The sequence below is a fragment of the Heterocephalus glaber genome, unplaced genomic scaffold (genome assembly GCF_053883595.1).
Source record: "Heterocephalus glaber isolate CG9 unplaced genomic scaffold, H.glaber_assembly_v1.0 deba00000809, whole genome shotgun sequence".
Taxonomy (NCBI): Eukaryota; Metazoa; Chordata; class Mammalia; order Rodentia; family Bathyergidae; genus Heterocephalus; species Heterocephalus glaber.
This window is the reverse complement of record NW_028258163.1, coordinates 5,256,135-5,282,443: the sequence shown is the minus strand read 5'-3', so window position 1 is coordinate 5,282,443 and position 26,309 is coordinate 5,256,135. Positions and strand designations below refer to the sequence as shown.

At 40.3% G+C, this 26,309-nt stretch overlaps 1 long non-coding RNA gene across 5 annotated transcripts in view; it reads right to left on the bottom strand.

The window, feature by feature from the left end:
- Positions 1–26,309, bottom strand: part of LOC110345201 (uncharacterized) — a 332,723-nt gene that overhangs the window by 210,243 nt on the left and 96,171 nt on the right. The window contains exon 5 of one of the 5 annotated variants that reach the window (XR_015449799.1): positions 1,791–5,682. The exons of 3 other annotated variants lie outside the window; for them this stretch is intronic. This is a non-coding gene — a long non-coding RNA (uncharacterized LOC110345201). Of the gene's footprint in view, positions 1–1,790; positions 5,683–9,816; positions 25,906–26,309 lie in introns of those variants that run through there. One more of the 5 variants, XR_015449797.1, reaches the window with a different exon arrangement.

The following is a 26,309-nucleotide window of genomic DNA, read 5'->3' as shown; positions in this document are numbered from 1 at the left end:
AGACAGAGAGACATGGGGACAGACAGAGAGAGAGAGCAGTGTAACGGAAATACTGGCAGGCTCTTTTGACCACACACATCCCACTAGAGAATGAACCACACTCTCTGGTAAGAAGCAATTCTCCATTACTTGCCAATACTAACAGTCTTGTTATGGTGAGAACTACAACTGCTGAGGTCCCCTGGGAGTCCTGACCCATGTCCAAGAAGTAAATCTATGCTCAGGGGAATCTACAAGCTCAAGCTGGGACCTCTCCACACTCAAGAATACAAAAAAAACTTTTCCAGCTCCCCTGTTTCTTATCTGATATCTAAAACTTCATATTTGAACTCTGTATGTGAAGAAAAAAATAAAACAATTCCTGATATTCATTATCCCAAAGTCATGGTGGCAACAGCATTAATTAGTAAATGAAGGACTGAGGATTTCAAACTACGCTTTCTCAGTGAAGGGTTGGGTGGAAACTTTCCTTGCTGGGAAGCTATTGCCTTGGACCTTCCGCATTTCACTTTTTACTGCCTTACTACTCATGCTGCCTTGGCTTTCCCTAGTGGATGGGGCACTGCCTTGGCCTCTGCCTGTCCTAACTCACCAGTGACATGGTCTTAAACACTTTTCAAAATGACCTTCTTGGGTTCAACCTCCCAGGGCCTGCACTGCTGAATCAGCCAGTTAGTTAATCAGATTGAGAGAGTGGATTCATAAAGGGACCCTCTGGGTTTCATAAACACTTTTAAACAGAGTGTTTTAGGAGCAATAACTTGATCTAAAAGCCCCAGGAATGTGCCCTGAGCAGAGAACGGTGCAGAGCTTAGATCAGGGCTCCCCAACTTCTCCGTATTGCTCACAGCACTCCACATAACGACTGGAAAGCCTGTCCTGCTTTCACTGTGATTTCTTCCTTCTTATTCCCAACAGTCTTTTTTAAACAGATGAGCAAAGTAACCACCAAAACAACTATTAGGTTGTTTGGCCGTAATATATCCAGTGCCCTTGACTTTTAACATTTTTCTATGCCAGCCCCAACCTGAATAAATCTAATGAACTCTTCCAGTGAGCTCAGAGCTGTGGAGCTTTGACCCTCTTTCTCTCCTGCCTCCTGTACTTTCATTATGATGGCCATTATGCAGATAGGAAAACATTTATCTCTGGTTTCCTACAACCTTCTGCATAACCAGATCGGCACACATGTGGGAGACCGAGGCCCTTGTGTGAGTTCACGCAAACGTATGCTCTAAAGAGAAAACGTGAATCTTCCTCTTTCATCCTAGAGCCAGGACTTGCTTATTTTCACTAGGAAAAGCCCATCACATTGTCAGGGTGGTTTTCTGAGCAAGGCAATGGAGAACTGGCCCCAGTATATGCTGATGCATTAGTGAGCCAAGCACTATAACTGCAAAAGATTGCTTATTTCTGAGATAATAACTTGTAAAAATCAAAACAGTGCTAACTTTATAAAAATAAGATAGTCTCATCAATGTGTTTTCTTTCCAGTTTTTTCATCAGCCAGGGGTTCGTGTCCTTCAACAATAGAAGTATAAAACACTTCTTAGCCAGTCTCCCCTAGCTGAGCTTTTTGGCATACTGAATTCATGGAACCAGAAAATGTCTTCTTTCTTTCCACTTCCCTTTTATAAGAATCCACAAAAAAAAAAAGGAAAGAAGGGAGGAAGGAAGGAAGGAAGGAAGGAAGGAAGGAAGGAAGGAAGGAGGGAGGGAGGGAGGGGAGGGGAAGGGAGGGAGGGAGAGAGGGAAGGGAGGGAGAGAGGGGAGGGGAAGGGAGGGGAGGGGAAGGGAGGGAGGGAGAGACGGAAGGGAGGGAGGCAGGGAGGGAGGGAGAGAGAGAGAAAGGGAAAGGAAGAAAGGAGCTGTTTGAGTATAGTGTGGCAGTCCAGATTGCAAGCTTCTGGGCTAGAAGTAAGTTCTGGCTGACTCTTTCTACGCTTGCTGGTTATTTCATTGATCTAATGATTTGCCCAAAGTCCACAAGAGTTATATTAGACTAACCTATAGCTTCTTAACAGTCCTCAATTTTTCTAAACAAACTTGGGGAAAAGACAACCTTCTCCTCTGCATCTTAGATTCTCCTCTGCATGCTTAGATTCAGTTTATAAATACCAGGAAAAAAACCTAAATCACAGTGTCTTTAAAAGTACAAAAGTTAATGTATATATGTATCCACGTATAAGATCCAGGACTGTCTGGTTCTCCATAACCAGAGATCCAGGTCTCTTCTGTCTTCTTGCTCTGCTGTCCAAGGTCCCAGCTTCATGATTCAAGATGGCAGCTGGTCCACTCCAGGCGGCAGGCTGGAGGAAGAGATAAGGAAGACAGCACTGCACGCTACTTCTTAAGAATTTATCAGAACTTTCCACATGATATTTCTGTTGCCAGCCAGTAACCAAAACTTTGCACCATGCCCAAACCTAGATACAAAGACATGGGATTGCCATTCTGGAGACTGGAGGTCCAGTGAAAAGTCCGGAGGCTTTAACACCATGAAAGAAGAACAGAAAGGATTGTTAGCATGTTTCTAGCTGTTCTCCTCCACATTACCAACTCATATCATATTTTCAAATCACAAAGAACTTTGGATTAAGAGATTTAAGAGATGAGGCTGGCTGAAATGCTGGCGGTAGATCAGAGGGGCAGGTGACTGATTCCGTGCTGAATAGTAAGAGTAAGGATAAAACAGAAAACCAAAGTCAAACCAGATGTGAGAGTAGAGCATGAGTGAAGGAAGGAAGCAAACAGCATCTTTAAGAATTATTTAGCACCTACTAGGTATTAAACCCTAAATCTATGAAAACAGAAAGGTTGATAGCAATGGAGAAAAACATAAATCAGTGGAGCAGAACAGAGCCCAGAAGCAGCACCGAGCATACATGTGAGGAAGAATAAAGAATTCAATTGTTTGATGATGAAGAGCCCTCCATTTGTAAAAACTCAGGTTTGAATCACTTCTGATCTTTGCTTGGGTACACGAGAAATGGTATCTGAAGCAAGGTTTAAGTGCTCATATTTACTAAGGGTGCTCAAGGAGAGTAAGGGTCAGGGGAGTGAAGCGAGGTAAAGAAACCTGGCCAGCTGATGCAGAGTGATGGGACAGAGCTCACTAGTGCTTCACGGGTGGGCACCGTGGGTTGCACAGCCAGGCAGGACCTCACAGACTCACTCCATAAAGGCAGCACCTCTGAACACCCCATTGAAAGACACATAGAACGAGTTCCTTCTGTCTCCCCATTTCCCATTGGCTCCCATTCACTCCATGAAGGTTACCTCTCAATTTTTCTGGGCTCTGTCCCTGCCCAAGCCAACAGCTGGCACATCCAGATGTGCACCTTATCAAATCTGGGCATGAAAGAGGAAAGACACAGGCTTCAAATGCATGGCAGGTGGCATAAACACCCCGCTGAGGTGGGGGTAGTGGCTGGGGTCTGAGACAGAGGAAGCCGAGAGAATCAGGCCACTCTGAAGCTACACTCCCTCCATACACAACCTAGACAGATTAAATACAGAAATGATAAACCCCACCGGCCAAATAAAAGTGAGAGAACAATTTTTAAATATAGTTTTGAAAAGGAAAAGGCTTTCTTAAGTGTGACTCAAATTCAGAACCAGTAAATAAAGGGGTGGGTGGGACTTGGAAGATTACACTCAAACTTCTTCCTGAGAACACACACATATATACACAAAAGTAAAATAACAAGTGGACAACGTAAGAGAAAATATTTGCAACACACCAAACAGATAAAAGATAAATATTGATCAGCTCCAAAGAACCTCCACAAATCCATAAGGAAAATGATAAGTGGGAAAATAATTTGCTTTAAAGTCAGAGGGTTAGCTCAACATGACAAAAGTATAGCCATCTAGTCTAAATAGATCCACCAGGCAATCCCTTTTACAGTGGCCAAACTCCCAAAGGAAATTCACATGGAGGAATTAGAAAAAAGCAAAGAGAAACATTATAAATATTCCAGCAGATTTGATTACTTTACAACATGAGAACAAAATTTTCAAAGTTCCACCAAATGAACTGAGAACCTAATTCTCACTCTTTTAGTTTTGCAGCCCTCACATAAGCTAAAAATCTCAGAAATTTCAGTTTATTCCAGGAAACCAAAGCTTCTTGAAGTATTTCTATAGCAAACGCCTTCCAAACTTAATTCTGACTCTTTTATAGCAATAGCCATTTTGTCTGGCACCCTGACTTCAGAAAATTCTGTAGTATTAATTTAAATTGCTTCTCTTGAAAGAAAAAAATGATATTTTATTTCTTTGAACATAGTAAGGTAGCATCAAGTTACAGGAAAAATAACATCTTACATTTGATTTGTACTTTATCGAAGCATTTCATACCTATTGTTTAATACAGCCTCCAAAGATCGCCAGGAGAGGAAGGGTTGTCTTTCTTTATATCTATTCCAAAGATTAGGTTCTTAAAATACAGATCAGATAAAGAACAGAGCTAATGTCAAACTTCTAATTCCTGGAAGATCCAGAGCTCAATTCTAAGAGCCCACTAACCTGCGATCTCACATGTTTTACTTCAAAATTCATAGTTTCTGCTGAATAGTGTGTAAAGAACATAATTCTACAAACGGAATAATGAGTTGTTTTCAAAATATTTCTTTTGGGGGATCCTCAATCAAGTTTGGCAACTTCAGAAAAACAAAGTTGTTTGTATTTAACCTACCATTAGATAGCAATGGCTAACTGGCCAAAACAGTTGGAGATATTAAAATTCATATCAAATAACAAAAAGCCCAATCTCTTCTCTTTAACATTATGAAAATAAGCCAGGAAATGCCTTCTGGATATTAATCTCCATAGTCATTTTCCCTTCATCCTAGAAGTTGGGGAAAGAGAGCAAGGAAAGAACTTCCCTCCTTCTAGGATAGAATTACTCCCATCTCTTGTTGAGAAATCCAGCTTCAGATCACAAATATCCATCATCTGATGGGTGTTGAGGCACGAGCGTGTGGAGGGTATTTTGCCAAGCTCCAGGCACCAGACATTCTTAATTCTCTTGGTGTGATTTGAAAAGCATCTAAACTAGACATGCTTGTCTTCCAATTTCGGCCATGACTGATAAAAGGAAAATAAATGGAAAAGCCAGCAATGTGAAAAGAATTTAGCACTTCTGAAAGTTTGGATTTGATTTTTATTCGAGGCAAAAAGTCAAAATCTCAAGTAAATTTTACCTTATCCAGTCCATCTATATTTTATTTTATTTATACCCAATGATTTCAAGTTCCAGCCAGACATGGTGGCACATGCCTATAATCCCAGCACTTGGGAGGCTGAGACAGGAGGATCGCCATGAGTTCAAGACTGGCCTGGGCTACATAGCAAGGCCTTTTTCAAAAAAAAAGTAATTCAAGTTCCACTTAGGTTTCCAATCACTACAATGGGAATTCAAAGAGGGCATGAATTTTTGTACGGCTTCTTGACTTATTTATCCCAAGTGCCTAGGACAGTGCCTGCCATACAATAAGATCTCCACAAATGATTTAATGAATAAATGAAAACTGTGGAAGGATATTCTTTCTCAACTCACTTGAATCTTGAGTAAAGAGTAGGTGCTCATGAAGAGTAGGTGCTCAATATGCTCTCATGTTTTAGATCCAGTTATTTTTTTTGTGAGTTTGGGGCTCTTGACCCACCAAAATTCTCCATCTGGGGAAAGAGAGAGATTCACTGAGTTGAGGCAAATCTCTGACATTTTCTTCATCTGTGATTTGTAAAAAATTAGAAACACATGATTATTCTTTTACATGAAGGGTTTATGATTTGTCTTTGCTTTTTAACTAGGTCTAATTTAAGAACCAAACACAAGTTACATTTCTTAATCAAAGACAGTTCTAAAGAAGTTCAGCAAAAAAATAGAAATCTATTGGAAGAACACAAGCTAGATTAGAAAAGTAAAGGGAAAATTGGAGAACACCATGCAGAAAGAATGGGAAGTAGGTAGCAGAATTAATGCACAGCACTCCAGGGTACATCTGCTGGGGGAAAATCCGCCACAGTGGTCGCCATGTTCAATATTGGAATTCCAGAGAGAAAGCCCATGGTGACTTGACAGTCACCCCAAAAGTATGCACAATGAAAAATGCGTATTGCAGAGTGGATGAGTATTACCACCATACTGGAGAACGGACCCTGAGCAGGAAAAACCAAATGTTCTTCACAACAACCTTCACTAATCTGGTGACTCCACAGGTATAAGACCTATAATTATGAAAGCTGCCTTCTTCTGCCTTCTCTACTCAAAGACCAGAACATACACCTGCCCTTCATGAAACTGAAAACTGCTAACAGGCCAAAAGAGCAACTGGGAAAGTCTTTGGAAAACCAAATGGGTGAAAATAGTTTGTTGAGCAAAATTTTTAAATGAGTATTGCATCTAGGAAATGTCCCCTGCCCTGTAAAATGCAAGAGTTCTGAAATATAGGCAAAGCACCCTGTTTAAATAACTGTAGCCTTCATTTTAAGAATGGAAACAGAATCAGATTCACATATTTTCCTACTATGGACTTTTCCTGGCTTTCAGTGTCTTTGGTCTTTTCAAAATAGAGGAAGTCTCTGCTTTGCACAAAGGCAAGGGCCATAAACTTGACTACAAGTCCACACCAGAATAATCAATAGGCAAAACTATTGCTACCCCTGGCCCTAAAAATTCTTTATCAAAATGTTAAAAACTCTCTAGCTGTTGGCTATAAATAAATGAAAAAATAGTAAAGCTAGCATTTATTTAGTGCACTAATTTAAAATTTAGAAACATCGAGAATTAAAATGTTTTCTTTGTTTGTAAAAAACTTAAGAGGAGCCTAAACAAGGTTTGCCTTTCCTCTTTCTCAGAGTGTAATTATGGAGAGAACAGCTTTTCTAAGCCTTGGCAAATTCTCCTTCTAAATTTGAGTCAGTTCCCAACATATTATCCTTGTGCTTTCAGTGTTGTGAAATAGCTCTAATAGTTCCTTTCACACAATGTTTTCTTCTTTTTGCTGGTGTCACCTCCTCTGGGATATTTTCATCCTTTTCGTTACAATCCCTTTCCTCCTTTACGTTGGTAAGTGCATCTTCACTAAGTTCCCTGGCTGCATTTGAATTTCACTTCCAGGTTTATCACATTCTCTTCTATGCTGCATTTTTATCTTTGTCAGCCAATTCCCTTTTTCAATCATCCATTTCTGTAAAATGTCAGAAGAGTGGGGGGTTTTTTGTTTGTTTTGGGGGGTTTTCTTGTACCAGGCATCAAACTCAGGACCTTGTGCTTGTGAGGCAGGCACAGTGCCACTGAGCTAAATCCCCAGCCCACGTGAGTGTATTATTAGTAACAAAGAGGCAACATGATGGATCACAAGTGTGTCTGTTATTTGCATAGTGATTTGGGGACTGAAGAGGCAGCAGTAATTCCTCATGGTTAATATGCTATGGTCAGTAAAGCTTGGCCCGGGTGTTGGGGACTAGCATTATTTAAGAAAACAAGAGTAACTGAACCCACAGGTGCTGGAACTGTGCAAAATGGGGACTACCTGTATTGTGAAATAGTCTGCTGCCCAGTTTTTAATGGGCCCTGAAATTTCTTATGAGTTATTTATTGCTCCTTTGGAGGGAATTCTTGCATGAGAAACCAAATATCACATCCTATCAATACTTTCTTATAAAAAAGAGAGGGGCTTGTATTTGACTACTGAATAGGAACTACCTAATAAATCTTATTTGGACTCTGTCAGATAAGTTAGATTGTGGTGCACCAGTTTATTTTATCTGCAATGAAACAAGATGAGCTTTTGCCTAGATCAATAAGGCTGAAAATGGTAAAACACTACTTATTCTCCAAGACTCAACTCAGATGCCTCCTCCAGCATAAGCCTTTCCTAACTCCACCAGACAGCACTGGTAACATACCTCTGAGAACAAAGCTTTAGTCTTATTCATATTTTAATATAGCACAGTGCCTACTCCATATTAGATACATAAATGTTTCTTGAATAATGATAAATAATTTATCTCAAAATCAAATTTTTTCTCTTTTTAGTAAATGAAAAGATGTTTCCTAATATGGGACTCTAACTAATAGAAAAGCCCAATGGGGATAGCCAGAAAATCCAGCTTGATGTTCTAACTTACATCCAGGAGTGCCAAAATCTAATTCTTCATTCTGGACTACATCTTGTGTGTGATGGTCAGGGTGAGCTGAGGGAAGCCCTTCCTGGATGACTAAAAGCCATTTATCATCTGCAAATGGGGTGTGCTGGCTCACGCTTTGGCCTTCACAGCCCTCTGAATCCATAATGGGTAACACATGGAGCAAGGGAGCTATGCAAAAATCGTATCAGTCATGTGGTTCATATAGATCTGAGAAAAATGCCTCTTCAATTAAACTCAACCAAGCAGCTCTCTCCCTCCCCTTGAAAAGTACGGAATGTACTGTATGAACTAAACAAACTTCATAGCCCTTGCACATTTCCTAACCATCTCCCTTCCGGAGCTGTCACTTATTGGAAGCTCATCCCTGACTGAACTATCAATGTTCTCCCTACTACACAGAATAGAGTGGAATACATCACAGGGTACATTTGACTAGGCTGATGGGGGAGCTCGAAACAACGTACATGTACACACCCACATTGTGCCTTTCCATCTCAAATACACACACTCACATAAATCAGAAACAAATGCAAGAAAACATTTGGCTCAAGTTATACAAAATGCATTCATTTAAATTAATTCTTTTCTCTGTAAATTCCCACAAATGTTTAATAGATTTTATCTGATGGGAAAGATTATTGTTGTCATTTTACAGAAATCAAAGAGAAGGTAGGGTCTCACCTATGTCAGAGTGGCAATCAGATTTCAATATATGAATTATGGGGAAAAATAAACATTCAGTCTATACCACTTATCATTAATACCAAGAAAGATCTCATTTTGCTCAATCTTTTGTTTTCAAGTCAATTCCTTTTAATGAAAAGTTCATCTGCAGTATCATACCTAAGTAAAGTACAATCATTATGTTATAGTCACTAAAAAATTATAGGGAGTGAAATCCACATTGCCTCCCCTGAGAAGCACTCAGATAATGGTGACAGTGACAATGCTGGCCATAATAAAACTGGTGATGTGATGGGCACCCTTCTAAGCCATAAATTATTGCTATCCTCATCTCAGTAGCTCCAAAACCAAAAGGTAGCTCCTTGATAACTATGAGCTGATGTCTGAGGATTCATTTTTGCAATTCTCATGATGGATAAGAGCAGATGGAGGCACTTTCACATAAAATGGTGACTAAGAGCATAGGAACTGATGGTCTCAGTTTGAATTGTCCTCTCACTGTGTGATCAAGGACAAGATAGTTTAGTCCTCCCGTTCCTTGCTATCCTCATGTCTACAGGAAAAGGAAAACAACCTGGGGTTAATATAAGCATTAAATATATGGTTTAGTGATTGAAGAGCCTGAAACAGATGGTAAATGTTCAGAAAACTATGATGATGATTATGATGACCACATGATTGTTAAGGTCTCTGTCACCAAAACCTCTACCTGTAAACACAGAACCACGACAGAAGTGCACAAGTGGGTTTGCAGGGTAAATCACACCACTATTATGAGCTGTTCAGTATAAAAGGAATGGAAGTTGTATTTTTTTACAATTTGTCTTTTTCCTTGTACTTCACAAAGGAAAGAGAGCTCGTAGGGAGACTCAGGGACCATAAAGCACTGTGTACCATACATGTTCTCTCTTTTTCTCCCTCCCCTACCCCTTTTCCTCTCCCTCCCCCCCTCCACCCCTCTCTTCCTCTCATAGCCTGCTCATTCAATCTCCCATTCCTGTACTACCACCCAGGAACCTCCAACACCCCCCACATGATGGGAGTTTCCAGACTCTAGACCTCAACTTTGGTCAGGAGGCAAAGGCAGGCTCCCCTTATCCCATTATGCCAGACCCAAAGTCAAAGGAGGACAACTTGGTTCTGATGGTGAGGATATAGCAAGGTCCCTCATCCCTGCCCAGGGTCCCAGTGGAAACAGCCACAATAACCTTTTCACTTCTCATCTTCTTAGTGACCTAAGCAGCATGCCACTACCTCGAGATGCACACTGGGTTTTTCTGGAGATGCCATTCACCCCATTATTTTGATGGTACATAAGGAAAGGAGAGCTGCCCTGTGAACATGACTGACCCTGATCCACTCCTAACAAGGCCTGGCTGAGGGTGAGGGTGACTCAGGTGAATCTGTGACTGGGGGTGGAGGATAATTCTGCTTCATCTCTCATCCTCACAAAACTGTATGTCTCGGAAGAGGACATGGAGGCCTAACCAGAAGCTTAACCATAAAGTCTAACCATAAGCTTAAGACTAAAGTTTCTGCTCTCTCCACTGTAACACATTCATTCCTTGACTGAAATTTGAAGGTAAAAGCAGAAGCAATGGCTCTTACAAAAATGCTTAAAATCTGCTGCTGTAAAGCCTGATTGCTCCCAAAGAGTCGGCTTCCCTTGACAGACACAGCCTTTACTCTCTGAACTGCCAGCAGAGAAGAAAAACATGGAGAACAATCCAGGCTGTGAAAGTGTCCCAGCAGCTTTTCAGACCTCCTGGACAAGTATCATGAGCCCTGATCTGCATTGTTCTTGCCCAAAGAGGTAATGCCAGAATATTTTTCCCAACTTCATTCTGAAGACCAATTTGTTCACTTCAACACAATTATTCTTTCCCAAGATTTATTCCATTTCTGGTTTTCTGAGTCAAACTCCTGGGTTTCTACACACTGACAATGGACATGTCCTTCCCACTGCTTGTCCACACCAAGGACAAAAGCTAGTGGGATATGCAGTAGCAAGTAGGGTGTCCTTCAGGGACCCTGAGCTCCTCTTCTTTGGCTCAGTAATAAGCTCAGTTCCAGTCAGGAGCTACCTTCTTTTCTCTTCTTTCTTTTGTTTTATTTTGCTTAGAATTTATTTTTATGTTTATATAGAGTAAAGTTATTTTTTCCTATTGTTCAGTTCTGTGAGTTTTGGCCAATGCCTAGGCATTTAACTAGGAATTCCCAATATAACCACCACAATCAGGATGAACAATTCCTTCATTCCTAAAACCCTTCTTCATATGTCCATTTGTAGTCAGACGCTCCCCACACTCTTAACTCCTGCCAACCACTAACTGTTCTGTCTCCATAATTTTACCTTTTCCAGAGTGTCATGTAAGAGGCTTCTTTCCCTAACACAAGGCATAGTAATTCCTCCAGCTATTTTGTATATGAACGATTCACAAGTTGAAGGATATGTGGATGGTTTTGTATTTAGAGGTGATGAATAAAGCTTATACAAACACCAATGGTGAGTGTCATTATATTGTATACCTAAAATGCACCAATGATTAGAATGAACAATCGATAATCCAAAATAGGAAGAAAAGGTCCAAAGGGGTAGGGGTAGTGGGAGGGGCAGGGAAAAGGAAAGAAGGGAAAGGAAAAATGATGAGAAATGGAACAAATGGAAATAAAGTCTTTGTAAATAGGGAAGGGTGGAGGGGGTGAGGGGAGGGCTAGGAATGGGGAAAAAATAAGAACCAAGATGCATCATGTAAAGGGACAATTCCCAATGAGAAATGCAATTGCGTTGCATACCTACAATGTACCAATAAAAGAATTTAATACAAAAAAAAAAGCTTATACAAACATGCATATAGGTGAAATGTAAACATATTTTTACTTCTCATGGAGAAATGTCTAGAAGTGGGACTGAAGGGTCACGTGGTAAGTCTTAGGCAAACTCTTTTTCAAAGTGACTACTACATCCTTTTGCATTTCCACCAGCAATATATGTGCGATTGCAGTTGCTCCTCATCCTCACTAACTCTTGGCACTGTCCTGGTTTTTCTCTCTTCTCTCTCTGCATTTCCAAAAAAAGAGGGGATTTTGGGGGTTTCATACCACAAAAAACATTGGGTCAAGTAAAAATAAACAGAACAAAAAATGAATAAATACTTACAACAAAAATATTTTCCATTGGAAACCTGTTACAATGAATATGGGGTTTCATTATCATCTGACTGCATTTTCTCACATGTTACAACTTAGACACCCCATGTTTTCTGTCATCTTGCAGATGGAAATGGAAGTTTGAATGATTAAATAAATGAAAAACCCACTCACTGCAGAAAATCATTTCACAAAGCAGCCAAGCTGGGTTTAGAGAAGAAGACATTCAAGACATTCTCCATGTATTTAGGTTCATTTCAGAATCCATCAACAGTGAGTCGCTCTTCCTTGACAACGCCAGTCTCCAAGAGAAATTGGTAAATGTTTTTTCTTTGGTCACCTTGAAGCTGAGTAACATTGCTGTGCTTGGGATGTTCGGTCACAGTACTGCTGCAGGCAAGTTTCTCTTGGAATGCCTTCACAAGCTTCTTCTTGTCAGTTATCTGTGCTGCCCTGGACTGTGGTGAGCATCTTCCTGCCATGGTGCTGCTGGATCCTTATGTGGATGTAATTCTCAGCTCTTGCCTGGAGTAGTCACTCTTAGTGGCATCAGCAAAGGACTCAAAGGATTGGAGTCATGAAGCAAATGTGTAGCTTTCCCAATGTAGAAAGTTAAGGGCATTTTCTTATACATCCTTACACATTCTTATACCTAACATTACGCATTATACTCAACTTCCACCTAAATGAATGCCTAAACTTTGTCCTTGAAGCTTTCATATATTTCTCAGAACATGTGGAGAGCCACACACATAAACTGCATTAGTTAACCTTTTAAGCCATAGGAACCATTAACAGTCCCAAGCTACATACACTCTGTGTCCATCTAGAGCCAAGGTAGGAAGATTAGGATTCTAGGAAAAACCCTAAAATGATGGATCTAAACTTTTGGGAAGTTATTAGACCCTGGTAGCTTTAAGGAACTTGAAGAAATTCTAGACTCTCTCACTTAAAAAATAAAGATAGATAGATAGATTCTGACCATATTTAATAATGAAGAATGACCTTATTCACTAAAAGTAAGTCATTGTACCAGCCCTCACAGAAGGGAAGGCTAAAAATACCAGTGCCCTGCCCTGATTGGTCAGAGCTGTGGACCACAGGAGTCAGAGGGAAAGGGTTTCAGAGCCTATGTGTCCAAATTCCTCACCCTGCAGGAGAAGGCTTCCAAGGCCACATGGTAGAGAATCAGGTCTTCTGAGCTCATTGTTCATATCCATAAACATGTGTTTGTATCTGTTATATTGGGACAGATGTGGGGGGGAAGTTAGATGGTATGGGGGTTTAGAAAAAAATATGGCCACATATTCTTTAGCATTTGTTATTTCTGGAGGTGACATTTGTTCCCCTCTCCTTCAGTAACTGCTAACATGGTGGTGGTGATGGTGGTGGTGGTGTGTGCACACCACACCCTTACATCCTTCTACCTGTGGCTTGGACACCCCACCTAATCACTTCTTCCACCTACCTCTCCTCCTCATCAAAATTCCAATCAACTCAGGTCACATGAACCTCGAGCAAACAAAATTCTTCCTTGTTAATATTAAACAGACTTGCCCTGCTTTCCCCATTGGATAATGAGTGTACATATCATCTCCCAGGAAGCCACACGAAGATGCCAAGTGCTGGAGCTACTTGTTTCACCTCCTTTATACCTGGCCATGCTTTTGGCGATCAGGGTCTAAAGAAACTTTTCACCCAATAGCATTAAGCTCATCAACTACACAGGATCTCATGATGCCCATGGGATTCCTCCCCACTTCTGGAAGAGCTGGCACCCGCAGCTCTGTGGCCCTCCAGCCAGCATTTCTTAGGGGAAGAAATCATCCTCACTTAACTGCCAATGGCTTTTTGTTTTTAATCTTTTCCAAATATCTTTTTAAATTAAACTGTAAACCAAAAACATTCCTTCCTGGATTAGGAAACCAAATGAGAAATGTGAATGTATGAACCCATCAAACATTGTAGACCACACACTCACACACACTCACACACAACCTGTTGGATGGGACTGCCATATGTATCTCTGCAACTATGCTTTGGCAGCTAGGCCAGGGATCATGGGACAACAGTGATCTCATAGTTGGAGACTCACCCTCCATGTTTGGGACCTCATGGAAGCTGCCACTAGAGGGGTCAGAGGGCCTGGCACAGTTTTAGGGCCATAAGGCCTTCACTCTCTCTGCTCCAGAACTGATCTTCAGAGAGAAGCCTCTCAATTCTCCACTGAGCTGTTAGGGAAGCAGCAAAATTAAGCCTCAAAGTGAAGAAGAATCAGGACTTTTGGGGAGAAACTAGGATCATCAATCCAGAAAAAATGATGCTAGGAAGTGGGATATTGAGGACATTTGAGTTATTTATTTTATACTATAAGATGATGCTGCACAGGCAAAACTCTAAATTCACTCTTCACCTCCTTCCCTGGGCCCCAGGCCTCTCTATATGCTGATCTCCAGACCCTTATTACTCTCTGTCCTTTCCTATCCTCTCAGGAAGGATCAAGGTGCTGATCTGCACAGAAGCACTGAATGTAAAGAGTGCATCTTTGATGGTCCTTCAAATCCTAAAGAAATTGATGGCCAAAGGTCCCATTGCCTGCATCAGACAAGCATCAGGCTAGACATCTGAACAGGAAAGCCCACCTGTACTCCTAACTCCACCTTCCCACTCCTGTTCCCTCGAGGTGACCCATGGTACAGAGGCCAGCTCCATCCTTTTCCTAGGCAGGGTCAAACACAATGCACAAGGCAAAATCCAGAAGGTCACCAGCCACCCAAAAGAGGAGGCTTAAACTAGAGCAAGGATTTCTAAACTGCTACTCTGTACTTCATGGGATCCAAGGATGGAATTAAGGAATCTTGTGAACTTGGATGAGAGGGGAAAAAAGTCACACTTTCTGTGTCCTACTAACATATAACTGAAATTTAGCATTTCTCCCCCCATTATGAATATGGACAGAACATTCTAATAGTATTAACAGTACTATGATTTTATTATCAATAAAACTATAGGGATTTGGCAGAGGAGGCTTCCAGGTCAAGGTGCCAGAGCTCCCAGAGCAGAGAAAGTTTCCAGGTCAACGTGCCACAGCTCCTAGCACAGAGTAGGACGCTTCCAGGCAAACCTACCACCACTCCCAGCATAGAGGAGGTGAGCTGTGAGGGAGCTAGCAGCACCCACCCCCTCGAAATGAGAAGACATGTAAACAAGCCTCAGAACCAGACTTCCAGATGACCTACAGCAACCTCAAAGGGAAACAAGATGGAACACTCTGATGCTCAACCACCTGAACTCCCTGAACTAGCAATGAAAGAGGATATGGAAAAACAAAAGCAAAAATAATTTCTCACATAACAGCAGAGATTGTGGCCATAGCACAAGACATGATTAATAAAACTAGAAAGGACACAGATAAAAAAAAATAGAAGAGCTGAGGAACATGATGGAATCCCTACATAGGAAACAAATCAATCCATAAAATAGATGCAAACAGATTTCCAGGAGATTAAAAACTCCATTGAAAGTCTATGCAACAGAATGAGCCAATGTGAAGACAGAATTTCAGATATAGAAGATAAGATTGCAATTAGTGACCAGGAAAAGAAAAATTTCTTTAAAATTGTAAGGGACCACGAGACATCAATCCAGCAGCTACTAGATGATGCAAAGAAGAATAACATAAGACTGATTGGGCTCAATGGAGAAACAGGAGAGAGTAGAGATGGCATAAAAAAACTCTTCACAGAAATAATGGCAGAAAACTTCCCAAGGAGGGGAAAAGAACTTGACAAACAGATGTAAGCATATAGGACTCCAACTAGCCTTGATCAAAAAAAGAAAAATCTACACCTAGGCATATAATTGTTAAGATTCCAGAAACCCAACAGAAGAACAAAGTTCTATAACCAGTTAGAGAAAAGAAACAAATCACATACAAAGGAAAGCCCATCAGAATCACAACAGACTTCTCAACGCAAACCCTCAAGGCAAGAAGAGCTTGGAGTGATCCATTTCAAGCCCTAAAGGAAAACAACCTCCAACCCAGATTGATGTACCCTGCAAAACTATCTTTCAAAATTGATGGAGAAATAAGATACTTTCATGACAAAGAGCACCTTAGGAACTTCATGAATACCAAATCAGCACTCAAAAAACTTTTAGACAAAATCCTAGGAAAAGACAAGGATCATAACCCCAGGAAGCCCAGCAAATGAATCCACTGAGCATGACAAGAAATTAAAAGCAAAGGGGGAGAATCCAACAAAAAGAAAAAGTCATGACAATAACTAAATATGTATGAGTCATAACCATCAATGTTAAATGTTCTCAACTCACCAATCAAAAGAAATAGACTGGCAGAATGGGTCAAGAAGCAAGATCCAACAATGTGCTGCATACAAGAAACACATTTAATTCAAAAAGAAACTCATAGACTGAAAGTTAAAGGGTAGAAAATAATACTCCATGTGACAGGAACCCGAAAAAAAGCAGGAGTCACTATCCTCTTTGCAGACTAAGTAGATTTCAAACCCACACTGATTAAGAGAAACAAAGAAGGACACTACATCCTTGTAAAGGGAACAATCCAAGAGGAAGAGATGACAATCATAAATATCTATGCACCAAACACAAGTGCACCCAACTATATAAAACAAATACTAACAGACATGAAAAATCATATAAGCCCTAATACAATAGTAGTGGGGAACCTCAATACCCCACTGTCACAAATAGATAGATCAGCTAGACAAAAAAGAAGCAATGTAATACTAGACCTCAATCAAACTCTTGAACAAATGAACTTAACAGATGTTTACAGTGTTTCACACCATAAATCAGAATACACATTCTTTTCAGCTGCACACGAGTTGTTCTCCGAAATAGACAACATACTTGCTCATAGAACATATTTGGGTAATTGCAAAGGAATTGAAGTTATCCCCTGTATATTATCAGACCATAGTGCAATGAAATTGGAGATCAATAGCAAAAGAAACCACAAACATTTCATAAACACTTGGAAATTGAACAACACACTTCTGAATAACCAATGAGTCACAGAGGAAATGAAAGAAGAAATCAGACAGTTCCTTCAATTAAATGACAATGACAATTCAACATATCGGTATCTATCGGCCACAATGAAAGCAGTCTTACAAGGGAAACTCATAGCAGTGAATACTCATATTAGGAAAACAGAGCAAGCCCAATTAAACAACCTGATTCTGAACCTCAAGCTTCTAGAAAAAGAAGAGCAGGACAAACCCAAAGCCCATAGAAAGGAGGAATTTATAAAGATCAGGGCAGAAATCAGTGCAATGGAGACTAAGAAAACAATACAAAAAAATCAATGAAGCCAAGAGTCGGTTCTTCAAAAGAATAAACAAAATTGAAAAACCCTTAGCCAATCTTATCAGAAAAAGGAAAGAAAAGGCCCAAATCCATGCAATTAGGAATGAAAAGGATGAAATTACAAGGGACACAGCAGAAATCCAGAGGATTATCAATACCTACTTCGAGAACCTATACAATACGATGGAAAACAGAGAAGAAATGGACAGATTCCTAGATATGTATGAATTACCAAAGTTGAATGAAGAAGACCTAAAAATTCTAAACAACCCAATATCAATAAATGAAATTGAAAATCTAATTAAAAACTTAAAAACTAAGAAAAGCCCAGGTCCTGATGGCTTCACCACTGAATTCTACAAGACATTTAGAGAGGAACTACTGCCACTCCTGCTTAAATTCTTCAACAAAATTGAAAGGGAAGCAATACTCCTGAATTCATTCCTGTAAGCAAGCATCACCTTGATCCTCAAAGCAGAGAAAGACCCAACCAAAAAAGAGAACTATAGGCCAATCTCACTAATGAATATAGATGCAAAAATCCTTAATAAGATACTGGCAAATAGAATGCAGAAGATCATCAAGAAGATCATACACCCTGACCAAGTGTGATTCATCCCAGGGAGGCAGGGGTGGTTCAACATATGCAAATCAATCAATGTAATACACTTTATCAATACAGCCAAGGACAAAATCCATATGATCATCTCAATAGATGCAGAAAAAGCATTTGACAAAATGCAACACGCATTTATGATTAAAACCCTACAAAAAATAAGAATACATGATCTCTACCTCAATCTGATAAAAGCCATCTATAAAAAACCGACAACCAATATCATACTAAATGGTCAAAAATTGAAATCCTTCACACTAAAATCAGAAACAAGACAAGGATGTCCACTATCACCACTCTTGTTCAATATAGTTCTGGAAACATTAGCCATGGCAATTAGACAAGAGAAAGAAATAAAAGGAATAAAGATAGGAAATGAGGAAGTCAAATTGTCATTATTTGCAGATGACATGATACTCTCTATAGAAGACCCCAAGAACTCCACCAAAAGTCTTCTAGACTTAATAACCAATTCAGTAGAGTAACTGGATATAAGGTCAACACACAAAAATCAATACCTTTCCTCTGCACAAACAACAGACTCACTGAGAGAGAAGTCGGACAAACAATTCCTTTCAAAATAGCATCCAAAAAACTGAAATACCTAGGAATCAACCTAACAAAAGAAATCAAAGACCTCTTTTCTGAAAACTATAGCACTCTGAAAAGAGAGATTGAAGATGATATCAGAAAATGGAAAGACATCCCTTGCTCCTGGGTAGGAAGGATCAACATAGTGAAAATGGCCATACTTCCAAAACTGCTAGATAGATTCAATGCAATTCCAATTGAGATCCCAGCAGCATACTTCAAGGACCTTGAGAAAACAATCCAAAAATTCATTTGGAACAAGAAGAGACCCAGAATAGCAAAAGCAATTCTAGGCAACAGAGACATGGCAGGGGATATCCCAACCCCCAACTTGAAACTATACTACAAAGCTATTGTGATAAAACCCACATGGTACTGGCAAAGAAACAGACCAGAAGACCAGTGGAACAGATCAGAAGATGCAGAAACAACTCCAGACACATTCAGCCACCTCATCTTTGACAAAGGAGCCAAACACCCTCACTGGAGGAAAGATAGCCTCTTTAATAAATGGTGCTGGAAAAATTGGGCTTCAACTTGCCAAAGACTAAAACTAGACCTATATCTCTCACCATACACTCAACTAAAAATGAAATGGACTAAAGATCTAAATATTAAAACAGAAACACTGAACTGGCTGGAACAGAGGTTAGGTAGAACTCTTGAAGACATTAGTGTGGGAAAGGATTTTATGAACAAAAACTCAGTTGCCCATGAACTAGCACAAACAATCAACAAGCGGGATCTCTTCTTATTAAAAAGCTTCTGCACAGCAAGAGAAACCACCAGCAGTATAAAGAGATAACCCACAATGTGGGAAAAAATTTTCACCAGCGGTCCCTCAGACAAAGGTCTACTATCTCAAATCTATAAAGAACTTTAAAAAATCAGACCTCTCAAATTTAAAGACCCAATCCAAAAATGGGCATCTGAAATGAACAGACATTTCTCACACAAAGAAGTAGAAATAGAAAATCAATACATGAAAAAATGTTCATCACTGGCCATTTGAGAGATGCAAATGAAAACAATGCTGAGATTCCACCTCGCCCCATAAAGAATGGCTGCTAACAAGAAATCAACCAATAACAAATGCTGGTGGGGCTGTAGGGAAAGAGGAACACCGCTCCACTGCTGGTGGGAGTGTAGCCTGGTGCAACCACTGTGGAAATCAGTATGGAGATACCTCAAGGAACTAGGACTGGAAGTCCCTTTTGACCCAGCTATTCCCCTGCTGGGTATCTTCCCCAAAGAATTAAAAGAATCATACCACAGTGATATATGTGTGCCCATGTTCATAGCAGCACAGTTTGTAATAGCTAAAACTTGGAAACAGCCCAGATGCCCATCAACTGGAGACTGGATAAAGAAAATGTGTGTTTTTTTGTAAAATGGAGTACTACAGCCATAAAAAATGAGAAATTAGAGACATTTATAGCTAAATGGATGCACATTGAGGCAATACTCTTAAGTGAACTAAATAGGACACACATGTGTAAATACCAAATAGTTTCTCTAGTGTGAGAAACTGAAAGTGTATATAAGGACTAAAAGGTATAATAGATAATGTGAAGTAGGAAGAAAAGGGGCAATGGGGAAGGGGAAGTGGGAGGGGTAGGGGAAAGGAAAGAAGGGAATGGAATTAATATGAGAAAATGAAAATAAGGAAACAAAAGTTTATAAATAGGGAGGGATGGAGTGCTTGAAGGGAGGGCAGGGGAAGGGGGAAAAATAAGAACCAAGAGAGATTATGTTAAGGTGCAAATTTCCAATGATGAATGTCATTATATTGTATACCTAAAATGTACCAATAAAAGGATATACAGTTGAAAAAAAAAAAGAAACTACAGGGATTTTTAACATCACATTATACTTGCCACAGAAATCTCAGAATGTTATGTTTATACATCATTACTTTGCAATTGTAATAGTTACTAAATCCACTGGGAGAGCTTACCATTTAATACATGGAGAGGCACATATATTACTGTATTAAATGTTTTATTTCAACAACTATATTTCAATAAAATTATTCTCCTTTGCAATCCTACTTATATTAATTTTCAAAAAAATATTTTCTAAAAAGAGCACCATAAATTTCTCCAGCTATCAGAGTTCACAGCTCTTCCTCCAAAAATATTAAGAACCCTTCATTTTCAGTAATATATGGATTTATTTGTCTCCCTTCGGCACTGGGCCACTTAATCCCTACCGGTGGGATCAAACCTAGCCAGAACCTCAATTCAAACATTCAAAAAGGAAAACCAGAAGTTAAAGAGTTCATCACTTCAAGTCGATCTTCTTACAAGTTCTGTTTTGGCCTTGAATTATGAATTTCCTGTAACCAGATGGCTGCCGGTCCCAGAGTCCCTCTGTGGCTCAGACCTTTCCTTGTACTCCACCACTCGGCCCCTACTCTGAAGAACAGTAAAGGCCTCCTGAAAGTTTAACCCAAGTTTCTTGCTCAATGAATTGGGAGTCTATTATGTTGACATTGTTTTCTTCTGTAGAATTCTCTAACACTGAATGGCTGCCAGGAGACAGTTTGTGAGACATTACACATTGAATTATAAATGACCACAGTCGCCTCCCATGCAAAATCTCAGCCTCCTTTACATTGGGAAGAGTCTTTTGGTCGACCACAATCACAGGAGCAGTGGCCTTAGCAGTCTAGTCCTAGGGTCCCAGAAGAATGATGCTGTGAAGTAAAAGACCTAATGAGAAGTGCAGGACCTGATGAACTCTATGGCTTCTTTCTCACATAATATTTAAGAGATGGATTAATGTAATTCCTTGAGGGCAAGACCAAAAGGAGCTATAACATGACTTCATGGTTTCTTACAATAATAATATTGCTCTGAATAATCAAAGCTTAGAAAATTACAAAATCAACTACAAACGTGTCAAAGAAGAAAAATAGGGCCAGGGATTTAGCTCAATGGTTCCACTGCCTGCCCCGTAGGCACAAGGACCTGAGTTCGATCTCCGGTACCAAAAAAAAAAAAGAAGACAGATAAATAACTCAGTGACAGATAAACAACTTGGAACTTAACAAAAGGAATTGTCCAACAAAGAAAAGGCCTTGCTTTCCATATATGAAAATTTCGCCGGGGATTTAGCTCAGTGGTTTGGCCACCTGCTGTGCAAGCGCAAGGACCCGAGTTCGATCCCCAGTACCAAAAAAACAAAAAAAAACGAAAATTTTCTTCTGAGGAACCAATTCAGAAAGTCTTATCTAAGAGAAGATTCATATTCTTTCTCAATAGTATTTTACTAAAATCTTCACAGATTACTGAGGAAATATGGGAGCTGGCAAAAGACACGGGAAGAAAATGTAAGCATAATGTTCATGTAAACACATGTTCAAGTCACAAAGAAAACATCTCAGACTTTAAGTGGTATCTGAGATTCTCTCCAGAAACCACATTATTGCCAGGTTAGCTTCATTGAGTTAATGAGAATAAGATGCGGTTTGATTCCATTTAATTCACCTTTTAAAAAATTCGTATTTGGCTTCAAGAGAAATTGCTGCTGAAATCTTTCCTGGAGAGTCAATGCAGATTTCAAGGCTTAGAGCCCTGTAAACAAACAATCCCAGGTCCTACAGAGCTCTGTGGTTTGTTCCAACGGGCACTGTGGAATGAGAATTCCATGAGCATTCTGGATGCTTTGAGTTTGCATGAGGCTTTGCCTGAGCTCCCAATTCTTCAGTAATTGTTTCTACAAAGAAACCATTTCCAAATTCATCTTTAAATAATGTTTCTAAGTCCTAGTGAAATGAAGTTCAGACTCCTCCGAGAAGTACATTTCCTCCACAGATTTCCATCTTCCCCACAAAGGCTACACATATGAAAACCAAATTATTTCCCCCAGAAACTGTCGGAATATGTGGACCCCAGCATCAGCAATCACCATTTCTTTTTAACTTCCTAGGTGGCCTCAATTTACATGTGCAACCAAGTTTGATCCATCAAGACTTTGGAAATTTTTTCAATCACATTGAAACTAGGCCCAACCATAGCTGTTCCTGAGAGACAATAGCCAGATATGATCTTCTCCCCTGGTCACATATTGCCAGAGCCTGAGATGCCCCAAAATCTAGATAACCTGGCTGCCCTAAGCCATGCATTTTAGGTGAAATTTGAGCTGCCTACAGGAGCTGGAGAGGAGGTAGGACTGCTGGGTAGTAAGGCAAAGACACCTGAAGGACTTGGTATTTTTCCTCCACACCCACCCTAAGACAGTGACCATACTCAGCAGTCACACCATAGCATCTTTTTCCCTGTCCAAAGTTACCTTTAGTATTCTTTGAAGCCCAGCTTCACACACACAAACAATTCTTATGTACAGGATAGAAGCAATATATTTACTTCAGTGCTAAGTCTTACCCTGAGACATACACCCTCTTAGTGCCAAGCTAACCAAATGAATTAAAGGAAAGCACTCCAAGGAAGATGAATCTTGTATTTGCTAAGCTTTCAAATCACTTCCATGTTCAAAAGTAATCAAAGCTAACCAAGACTCCCGTCCCTTAATGAGCTGAAAATAACTCTTGAAGTATTTTTTTAAGGACAAAAGATGAAGCACCAATGTGCATAATGTGCTGACTAGTGTCTGAGGCCAACTTTCACAGCCAATTAGAGCACTAGAGGAATGAGGGCCAGGCCCTAATCTCATTTCATTTTGTTTGGAGATCATAAGCTATGTCCTAATTTCCACTCAGTGAAGTCCAGTCTCGCTCTGAAGGCTCTCTCCTGAGTGCCTAAATGAAGGAGCCCACCCCCTCACCAAGGCATGTCACCAAAAAGAATGTCCAACAGATAGATGCCCAACCCCCCAGAACTTACAGTTAAATCACCTGAGGTACCAGCTGATCATCCGCAACAAAGCAGAAATGCCTAGGTAGATAAAATTCTTATATTTTAAAATAATATACAAATGGTAGGATAAAGCTGAGGGTAGGGGGTCATGGTTTGGGAAAGGAAGTGGAGGCAAGGAAAATTGAGGATGCAGCCACAACTATCATTCTGAACATTGTTGTGCTTCTCTTTTCACAGCGGAAAAAGTGCTCTTCTGATGGGACTAATTCCACCAGCAGTGATCGAGATCCTTCCTTTGTCTCTCCCAGGGGACCCCCTTTGTGAGGTATCCTCTCTCATAGCTTAATTTCTCCCTCATAGCTCCTTCTCAGTCACATCTACAGCCTCAAGCTTCTCCTAAATTAAAAAAGAAATACATAGAATGAATAAGGAAAAAAGATGTCTAAATCTGTTGTCTTTCACCCTCCAATACCTGCCCACCTCTTCACCTGCAACTTACTCATCAGCCCACTGATATCTAGCCTCCATCACTGCTGAACTATTACTGCCAAGATAAACAGCAGCCCTATCCAACCCTGTAAAGTCCACAGGAGACTCAGTCTTCATCCTACTTGACCTCTATCTTGACTTACACACATCTGACCACAACCTTCCTGACACCCCTGTCTGCTCCATTCTCTTACACTCCATTTCCCATTTTCCTCCTCCTTCTCTCTCACTCCTCCTGTCTCCTTTGGCTGTTTTTCTCCCCTTGCCCAGCTTTGACATGTTGCTTTCCTGAGAGGACTTTGTTCACTCCTTACTCCATGCCCTCTTGCTAGATGAATCCTCTGACTTAAACATTCACCTCTATGTGAATAACCTTCAAGTCTATATTTACAGAATCGGTATTTCTACCGATTCTCTCTCAGTATGTAACTATGTATTCAACATTTCCCATGGATCTCACAGACACATCAAGCTCAACACATCCAATATAGAATTTGCTCTTTCCCTTAAGCCTGCTCTCTTCTTATGCTTCTTGTCTCGGTGAGTAGCATCACTGTCTCTCTGATCTGTCTAAACTCTATTTGGGAGACACATGGATGCTGCAATGAAAGAAATATATTTCAAGAATTAGAGAAAAATATTTCTCTCTCAGAGTTCTAAACATAGGATTCAAAACGATTTCCATCTTCAGAACTTGGACATCTGTGAGAGTTAGATTGTACCTGCAAGCAGTTGATGGCTGAAAAGATAAAAAAGACAAGGCTTACAATAGCCACAGAAACAATCTAGACCTCCACAGACAGGACATAAACATGGAGCTTTGATTCACAGACACAGACGCATCAGCATGGTCTGATCTCAGAAGTAAATTAGTCATCAAGAGTTAAGATGAGGTTTCCAAGAAATGTGTGCGTGTGTGTGTTTGCATGCATATGGCGTGTGTGTGTGTGTGTGTGTGTGTGCATGTCTGTTTTACTGAGGGCAGTAAAGAGACAGATGTTTCTTATACATATAGTCAACTTATTTACTCTCACTTCCACTGTAGAGCCATCACTACACAATACACATATACACATCTACTACACTCATAGTTTTTATACAATTTACTGAGTTCATCCACTTATGTAACACTTGGGTTACACTATATCTAACCTCACAACTGCTCTGCAAGGTAGGCACTATTTTCTGCACTTTACACGAAATTAACCTGAGCCCCAAAGTCCTAAGTTCCCACAGCAGGTAAGAAAAGGCAGCCAGGATTAGAACCCAGTGTGCGCAATCCTGAAGGTGGCCCTCCTTCCATGGCACCTTCCTCCCCCCTAAGTCATGACTTTGCTAATACTGGTTACGAGAATTGTTGGTGAGAATGTCTCTGCTTTACGATTAAGCCACCCTGAAGAAAAAGTGATTCAATGATTATTTTTGAGATGTCAGAGCTGAAAATGTACAGATTCCACAGGATGAAGAAACCGCCAAGTTGTGATTGCACAACCGAAGCAGTGCAGGGAACCAAGGCAGCCAAATGTGTGTTGGAAAAACCACAGATGTCATCTGGGAATGCTCAGAGGCCTGGGCTTTCAAGCTGAGGCTGTCCTGCTTCCACCGGAACCTCAGCCTTATAAGGCCAGACGGAGGCTATGACTTCCTCAGCTGAATCAACCTGACATGCTGCCTGTTCCCTGAGCTCACTGGGATCCCACTGGCTGAGCAGCAGCTTCGTCATGGAAAGAACGCCACTGTGAGGAGGTCTCCATCCTGAAATGGATCACAAACACCCACCTTGTCATAAAATGCAGTGAGTCTTATAATGGAAAGATGGGGGAGGCCAGACATGGGTCGGGAGCAGAGATAATTAGGTTCCCTAGAGATATTAGTCACAAGTCTTATCCCTTCATCTTCCTTTACACATTTATTTGAGAGAAAAACCCTCTAAAGTGGTGAAAAGTACAGTCTTCCCAACCTGGCATGTGTTCTGAAGTTCACAGGAAGGCTTCGCCTCCTTGCGTCAGGGCCCACAAGCTGCCTGCTAACAGCTGTGTCTTCCTGTGAACAAATCAGACATTAAATGTTCATGGGTAGAAAGGGCTCCAGGGAACAAATCAACCATTTGTTTGACTTGCTTCATTAAACCTATTCCCATCATACCTAAACTCTAAGAAAATAAAAGGAACTTAACAGAAATCAGTTTCGCATGGAGGACCTTGGGGCTCTAAGAACTCATGCTAACCAGCAGTTGAGAAATACTGAAAAGGTATGATCCTGCAAAGATGAGTAGAGAAGGATGCTTTAGAAAATGGAATGATCACACTATGACCAAGTCACTCTCCTTCCAAGTATTGATTGCTCTCTACAGATTATGGAAAATATTATGTCCAAACTGCTCCCATTTTCAGCCACAAGGATAGTCAAGCTATAATAAAACATGTATCCTGAACTTTCCCCTAGAG